We start from the raw sequence: 9,049 nt of genomic DNA on the forward strand, positions 1-9,049 counted from the left end.
TCAGGCTCCAAACATCTAAGTTTTATTTAATTTATTTATAAATAGTTGTCAACCCCTCAACGTCATTTTTCTACTCAACTAAGTCCTTCGTACAATAGAACTCGTGTCTACCGCCTGCTCTCAGCCACTCCACGCTATAATCGTCACACCCCAACTTCCATCTCACGTCCTTCAGTGTCCTCTGCGCTCGGGCTTTGCCACACCCTTGAGATTCCCTTTGTGTCTTATTTCTTACATCGCTACGTCTTGAGTTTGTTGTTGCTGCGGTATTTTTTGTATGTACAGCTCTTTGCCTCGCTCTTAGTTTGGCCGCAAAAAATCATACTTGGGCGTCTTGATACGTGCAGGTAAACTTGTGATTCGCCTTAGTTCAGAGCCCACGAAGGAAGCATCTCAAAGATAACGTAACTCAGTCGAAGATTTTATTGGCTTTGAGAGTTTGGGGAGAGAGAGAGAGAGAGAGAGATTGGCTAGCTATCACTTGGAATAGAAGAGTGCCCGACTTCACACCGCCATAGCCAAAATAGACGTGCTGGACAACAGGGAAAAACAAATGTTAAAGATAATGATATTTTATTTGTTAAGGATTGAAGGCCAAATTTCAAACGAAAGAAATTAATTAAATGCAACATCTTATCTTACACAAGGTCGTAGAAGACCCAATTCCCTTGCAAATGTTAAAGGGTATGATGCCTTGTTTTTTATGGATTGCAGGTCAAATGCTTGCCATTGTTATAAATCCAAATGCAAGAAATTAATTAAACAACATCTTATTTTAAGTGCATACATGAAATAATTTTATTTACTCAATTAAGTAAATAACATCTTATTTTAAATCAATAATATATAGTTTTAATGAAACCATGTTTGCATGGAATTTGACGTAGTTCATGTCCACCAAGTTCACCACCTCTAACGTCCATATTCTCCCTCATATTCCCCTCACATTGAAGTACATACATGAAATAGGAGAATAACATAGTTGTACAAATGTGTAAAAGAGTGTAGATATAAATGGAAACAAGACAATGTATATTCAAGTTACTAGAGGCATATGTAATTTTCTAAAAAAAAGATAAATATGAATAGATATACATACACGTCCATGTTGTTGGAATGGACATTATAGGATTATACATTTTCCAAGAACCCCATAGTGGTCCCTTTTGATATTTATTGATAATTTTATTGCATCATTTTTCAAAATTCTCATGATTTTTTGCTTACTAGTTCTCTCCATCCTATTAGCACATCATCATGATAGTTTTTGTTCAGTTATGATTCAAAATCCTCCTTGTAATTTGACCCATAAGCAATCATTTTCCATGTCCAAACAACAATGGACTTAAATAGAGTGAATTTGAATAATCTTGTGTAATTACTAAGCATGCAAAAAAAAAGTGATGCTTATGTGTATAGTTTTCACCTGTGATGCAAGCTATGTGTTTCTCCAACTCTTCCATAATTAATTGCCTTAACGTGTGTAAATCTCTGCATTCGGACTTGTCACCCTCAAAGTACTCCTCTAAATGGGGGCAAGTATAATATACAGAGTGCATTGTGATGCATGCTACATGTTTTGCTAACTCTCCCACAATTAATTACCTTAAGATGTGCTCAATCATTGAACCTCTACATTTGATATTTTCATTTGAAAATACTCCTCTAAATGTGGGGAAGTGGATTACTTCAAATGGTTGCATTGCATGAGCTATCTTAGTCAAGTTATCTAGCATTTGTTGTTGCAAAAGATGTTGAAATAAAATTCCTAGTTACCCAACTTCACGCAGGGGCACACGAATCCAAAAGCAAGCCTTGGATAAAGTCTCAAATGATAAAGTCAAGTTGTATATTTATCTCACATAATGGATCTCACCTAATTCCTTGATTAATTTGCTCATTAATACTTCTCATCTACCTATTCTAAAGGTCCTTAATACCAAGAAATTATTCCATAGATATAGCTTGACCCAAGGAGAAATTTATTTGAAAAGACCTTTGATTTTCAATCAAGAATTTTAGTTAATTATTTATGCGAAAAGGTGAAGATAGCCCAATTAAGATAAGGTCAAAGAGAAAGCTTCAATAAATTTATTTCTTATGAGAAAAGGTGGACAAATCCCAATTTAGATAAGATCAAAGCGATTGCTTCAAAATTTCATGCAAATGGGGCATTTGAACTCAAGACTCCTTTACCCACCACTTATAAGGCCTTCCCACTAGGCTATATGAAAACATTTTGAAAGAAGTATTATGAGTTTTAGATTCTTACCCTTATAATTAGGATAGGAGGGGAGGAGGAAGTACTCACTCATAAATAAGAGGGGACGTCCTCACTCTCCTCATTATACCCCTCCACTTTCATTTATGACCCCTCCCCTCCTCCCTTGTCTACTAATTAATACGTTTTTGAATTCTTTTCAATTGGGAGGACTTATTGGATACCTTTTTCCTTTCGAAAAAAAAGGCATGCTATGCTTGAATTGAGGAGGAACTTTTGCAATACCAACGATCTTCATCCATAAAGAAATTATACAACATAATAGTAGGTACCTTCCTTAAAGATCGCCTTCCTAAGAGAGCCTTTTTCCACCATGAGGTTAGTCCATGAGGTCAATGTATATGTGCATAGTGGTAAAGTTTTGCTTGGATTAATATGATACTAAGAGCATATTTGATAGGTATAATAGGATAGGTATAGCCAAAGCACTCTCTAAAAAAGATTTGGACATACTTCACATATTCAATAGAGAGAGAGAGAAATCCCTTCCCACATAAACTTTAAGTTTCATCTACTCACAAACTTTCAAAAGTTTTTGTATGGCAGGGCATGTGCACTTCCTCATTTTTTACCATGCCTAGTGCATGTGTCTAGAAATTGTGCATCAACAAGCTTCTACCTTACATGTCTCTAGAAATTATGCATCAATAGGCTTCTACCTTACATTTATTATGCATAATGGTCGTGACATTTTGCAAGGACCTTCCCCTGTCCTTGCAATTTTTCATAACAATCGAAAATCGTTTGTATGGTGGCACATGCACATTTTATCAATTTTTACCAAGCATGATGCACAAGTATCCAACAATTGTGCACTGGTAGGTACATTTATGCCATGAGTGTATTATGAAATGGTCATGAAACTTTTTATGGGCCTTTTCTTGAGTAAGGTCCATGTACTTATAAAGTTTCATAAGGGTCCCATATCCTTTATATGGTGGAACATGCATATTTTCTTAAATTTTGATCATACATGTTGCATATGCTTAAAAATTCACCAAACGTCATTTGTATGGTAGGTCATGCATATTTGCTTATTTTTAACCCCATGACAGTGCATAACTGTCTACAAATTATGCATTTATATTCTTATACCATATGTATAGTTGTTTGATGGCCAATGGCCATGATGCTTTGCAGGAACCTTTGTTAGAGCAAGGCCCAAATACTTGCAAAGTTTCATAAGCATTGACATTGTTTATATGGTGGGACATGCACGTTTTCTTATTTAAAATTACACATCAATATGCTTATATCATACACGTATGCGTTTGTTGGACATCAAAATCTGTAGGGGAATGATTTTGGTAAGCCCCATGTACTTGCACATTTTCAAGATGATAGATAATCATTTGCATGGTGGGTCATGCTTATTTGCTCATTTCTTATTATTTCATGATGCATTGTCTAAAAATTATGCATCAGTATGATTATACCATATGGGTATTTGTCTAATGGTCATGAAACTTTTATTTAAGGAATATCCTTGCAAATTTTCGAAAGGTTTTGACATAATTTATATGCGGAGACATTTCCTCATTTGTTACCATGCATGGTGCATGCTTGTTTAAAAGTGCACAACGATACATTTATGCCATATCTTTATGTGTTCAATGGTCATGAAACTATTAGGGGGCTTACTTTAAGAAAGGAACATGTGCTTGCAAATTTTCATGGTGATCAAACATTGTTTACATGGTGAGGCATGTGTATTTGCTCATATTTTACCATGCATGGTACATATGTCTAAAAATTGAGCAGCGCTATGCTTGTACCATATGATTATATGTTAGATGGTGTTGAAAATTTTTAGGACCTTTTGTTGAGTAAGGGCCATGTACTTGCAAAGCTCCAAAAGGTTTGGACATCGTAGCAAAGCATATATATAAACATGTAGATATAAGTATAAACTATATGTATATAAATTAGCATTGTGGTGGTAATGCACAAGGAGGGTGACATTTTGGTAGAGAATGAGGGGGAGATAAACTATCTGTATATAAATTAGCATTTTGGTGGTAATGCACAAGGAGGGTGTCATCTTGGTAGAGGATGAGGGGGAGAAGTAGCAAGGAAAATGGGAGGAGGAGGAGGAGGAGGAGGTGATGGTGAGGTGGGAGCATAAGTGATGATAACAGAGACAATGGAGAAGATTGTGGGTGATGGTAACGATAGAGGAAGGAGAGGGTGATAGGTGAAAAAAGGTGTTGATCACAAGGCTTGATGCTGGTTCTCACCTGCATAAGGGTTCAAGGGTTTAGGGAGGTTTGTAGGGTTTAGAAGGAAGGTAGGGTTGAGAAATCTAACTAGGGGTTTAAGGTTGAGAGAGAGTTTCAAGATTTAGGGTGAATTCAGGGTTGAGGAGTGGACAGAGAGTCTCCTTCAAGGACTCATGGGGTTAAGGATTGAGGACTAGAGCACAAGGGCCAAGGAGAAGAGCACAAGGGTAAGGAGGAGGAGGAAAGAGAGGCGGATGGGAGAGCATGCTATCACACATTGATACTATTGAAGGAGCATCGACACTTAGAGATCGAGAACATGACGACAAAAGTGAATTGAACCTAAAGAGTGGGAGGTTCTTTCCATAGAAAGATATTTATACATGTCAGTCTCTACACAAACTTTATGGTATCTCAATAGTCTCCACACTTTTTGTAGGGGACCTTAATAGTCTCTACACTTTTAGTAGGAAACCTCATATTCTCTACACTTTTTGTAGGGGACCTCACACCTATTGCTTACATTTGGGACCTTGGCTGGCTGCCATGTCTTAAATGACTACTCAACCATTAGAGACCATGCTTGTATTAATGCCACGAAGCCATGAATTAATGATCTTGTCAAAATTAATTATCATACAATTTAAAGATTATCAAGCCCTTGTGGTTTCCTACCTTCACTCAAACTCTACCGCAAGGTTCCAACATTGTGATTGGCCTAACATGGACTACCAACATATTTGCAAATTACTCCAAAAATGTGTACAAAGTGCACATAACAAAATATAGCAATTTACATGGGAATAAAATCTCTAGAAAATTATGCAACCTTTAGACGGTTGGAAAACATTTTAAATAGTGAAGTTTTTTGTTGGACCAACTCTACATATTAGGAGAATAAGACTTCGTCAATTTAGGAGTAGAGGGAGATTAGTAACCTAATATAGTACTTACGGCAATTTGTATTGTTCACCAATGAGAGATTGAATTCAATACGCTCTAATTCATCACCCAATTACCCTCTACATCTTGTGGAGCAATTCTTGTATGTTATAAACCAATGTCTATGGTGTCTAATGTGCTAACTTAGCTTCATGTGTCAAATTGTTTATCAATTGTATCTTTGTCATTGGCGCCTTTCCTATACAATTTGTTGAACATGATGCAAGAAAGGTGCTCGCTACTTCATTGTGCTCTCACATAACTAAGGGTTGTACATATGCATATGCATGTTATGAGTTCTTTAAAAGGCGATTTTATTTCCCCATTCAAAAGTGATGTTTTTTTATTATTTTCAATGCAATTAATTACCAATCATCGCAACGGCATGTGACTAAATAGTGGCTCATGATTCTATAATTGAATGGGCTTGCACCTTTAATGAGAAGGCCAAATTTTACTCTATCCTTCTAAACTTTAGAAATGGTAGCCTTATTTCGAAGCCTAAATTTTCTTAAGGCCTTTTGATAAAGCTTTGCATGGCAAAGAAGTCCTAGAGATCTCAAATAGATGTTCTCAATCTCTAAATCTATCATCATAATGCTCTCCCCATACAATACACGTTTACATGTCACATGCCCCCTTTGTAAAACGATACACCCCCTCATTAAATCTCAACATCAAAATATTGCCCTCAATCCATTTACCAACATGGATTCTTTAAATTCATACATCATCTAGCTATTGTTCTTAGTGTATGTTTAAATTTATAGGCTCTAATGTTGTCCTTACTTGAGCCTTGTCTCGATACACACAACAAATTGAACACATCCACAACATGAAATTTTATTTTAACACCAATCCTCCCAATTGATATGTGCTCACATTTACAACTTCAACAATGTCATTAGTCGACGCATTGGAACCAATCCCTCAACCCTTTTGTAAGTGCAAAAGTTAATATCACTTGGCACACTTTGTATGATTAAAACCACAAATAATAGAGTATACCAACTAAAAGGTTTAGAATAGAGCACAAAACAGGTAAGACTCAGTACACCAGCATCTAAGATCACTTTGTAAAGGGCAAGGTATTTGATGCAAGGACTAACTACCATCTAAGGAGAGATTTGACATACAAGGACATGATATAGTACAATAAACAACGGAGGCTCCCTATTGTAATAGTATATGAACAACAACTCTTACAAACAGCTAAGCTTTACATAAAAATAAAAGATCTCGAGGGGCAATTTAGGACAATATCATGTGAAAATATTACAATGAACCAAAAGGTTGCAACCTCATCAAGGTAGTCCAACCTAGATAAGATTAACAAAAAATAGAAAGCTATGTGATATAGCAAAAGCAATATCTTGGTGATGCCACTTTGCAACATTGTGCAAGCAAAGACCATAGCACTTGGAAAGACATTTCCATTAAGGGTAAGTCATGGAACAAATTTCCTCATTCTACAAATCATCAATTAACAATAAATTAGGGATGTGATTGTAGCTTTTGACGTCAATTCTGTAATTACAACCCACTCCCAAACATAATTGCCTACTATAACAAAAATGTCAATAAGGTAAAAAAGAACATAACCAAGCATGCGCCATATAGGAGAGAGTATTTTTTTGGCACAAAGGGAGATAACATAAGAGGGAGTGGGAGCAGAAGGATCAAAGGCAAGAGAAAAGACACAGAGGAGATTTCATATTTGTTAAAGACTAGGTCACAAAGCATAAGTCTACAAACATGATAGTTTCATATCATACTAAGAATGAAAAATACATGGGAGTGTCTTGTAGGAGACCAATCATGATATCATTGAATCCATAGGATAGTCAAGCTTGGACTCCCAACAGCCTTGATGTTACCTCATGACTTTTTACACTATATTCTGAGCCCCCATCCCAAGAGATGTTTCCTTGAAAATTTCTTCCCTTGCAAACCTGACTGACTAAGCTTTGTTCTCTGAACCACCTCCAGTCATTCATGTCTTGAGAAAAGTGGCTCATGTACTACAGCATTTAACTATAGCGCAACCAGGCCAGGGGGGCTGGCACAGTGGTTGAACATGTGTGAGTGTGTGTGTGTGTGTGTGGGGGGGGGGGGGGGCTTGATCAACAGCCAGCCCCTGTGCCTACTGGCCCAGGGCAGTCTGCCCCTAGATAGGGCCGGGTGAGGGATGAGTGATGGTGAGGAAAAAATTTTCTTTTAAAAAAAACAAGCAAGCTATAGAGCAACCCAGAAAACACCTGCTTATAGAACACTAAGTTTCCCAAGGCATTGGGTTTATTTAGAGTCAAGGTAAGCCATATCAATGGGAGGCCTCATCAACTGGACATGCCACTGAGCAGGCGTATGGGTTTTTTCTTGCTTCAACTCGAGCATGCATGACTTTATCAAGTCATTGTGTTGAAACCGGGTAGTCACTTGGCTTACTCCTCTAAAGTTAAGGCTAAGACATCATTGGTGAATTGTGCAAATTGAGCTTCATTGCAGTAAGGTAGAAAGACGTACCCCAATTTATAAATACCACTATCAAAAGCTTCTCATCACTGCTATCTTATCACAAATGACGCACCAACTTGCATCAGAGCAGGGAAGCCTTATTTACAGAATTGAGCACAATGGCAAAAAACCTTAGCACAGAGGACAACAGCTCGGGATGATCAAGGTTCAACAGAGGAAGCTAGAGAAGGGCAGCTAATCACCATCCTAATGCAAGTTTAAGAATTTGACAAGACTGCTATAGATTCTCCTCCACTTTTGCTCACTAAAAGAAAGATATTTATCCACTTCTAACCTACCTACATTCACTTCTGCATCATTAGTTTTTGGTTCGCCATCCCCTCAACATTACTTAACCTAACCACTAAATCAATAACCACTAAATCAATAATACACACACACACACACACACACTTTTTCTTTTGTAATTAAACTTTGCATTAAGAAGAATGTACATTCATAGCTGTCCCAGAGTACGATAGTTACTACTCAAAACTAACAACAGTAATAAAAAACCTCCAACTGGGCATGAGGAAGGTCTCCAACTGGGCTAGTCTACACGCACATGCACACCCCCCTTTGTAAGACTGGAACATATCTAACAGTACAAATACAGACTTGTGTTGTTCTAAGGACCAGAATACACACACCCCCCTTACAAATTAAAAATTGTATAAAACAAGCAAAAGAACAAAGGAAAGGCCAGAATTTGTAAGACTTTAAACAAATAAAGAGTAATGAGAATTTTTTAAAAACAGAATAGCCTAGTAAGCAAAACAACGCTTATGTTCTCATTAGTACCCAAGCATAAGCCACGTTTTGAAAGACTTCAGAATCAATATTCAAGCCAAGCAAACACAGGAAAGGGTTACATAATTTGTACTTATAAGGCTCTGCCTAGCTTCCAGAGGCTTCCCTTGTTCCCCTCCTCTGCTTCATCAAGAAGAGGAAACAATAGCCAACCACCAGAATGTTGAAGGATTGCAACACATCTTTCAAAACATAAGATAAATTAGCATGTTACATGTGCTTATCAAATGAAGCACCTCAACTGACTAAAGAGCAGCATCGGGGACGCACACAATAAATCATC

This window comes from Dipteris shenzhenensis, chromosome 24, assembly GCF_047967505.1.
Source record: "Dipteris shenzhenensis isolate YYH24624 ecotype China chromosome 24, Dip_SZ_1.0, whole genome shotgun sequence".
Taxonomy (NCBI): Eukaryota; Viridiplantae; Streptophyta; class Polypodiopsida; order Gleicheniales; family Dipteridaceae; genus Dipteris; species Dipteris shenzhenensis.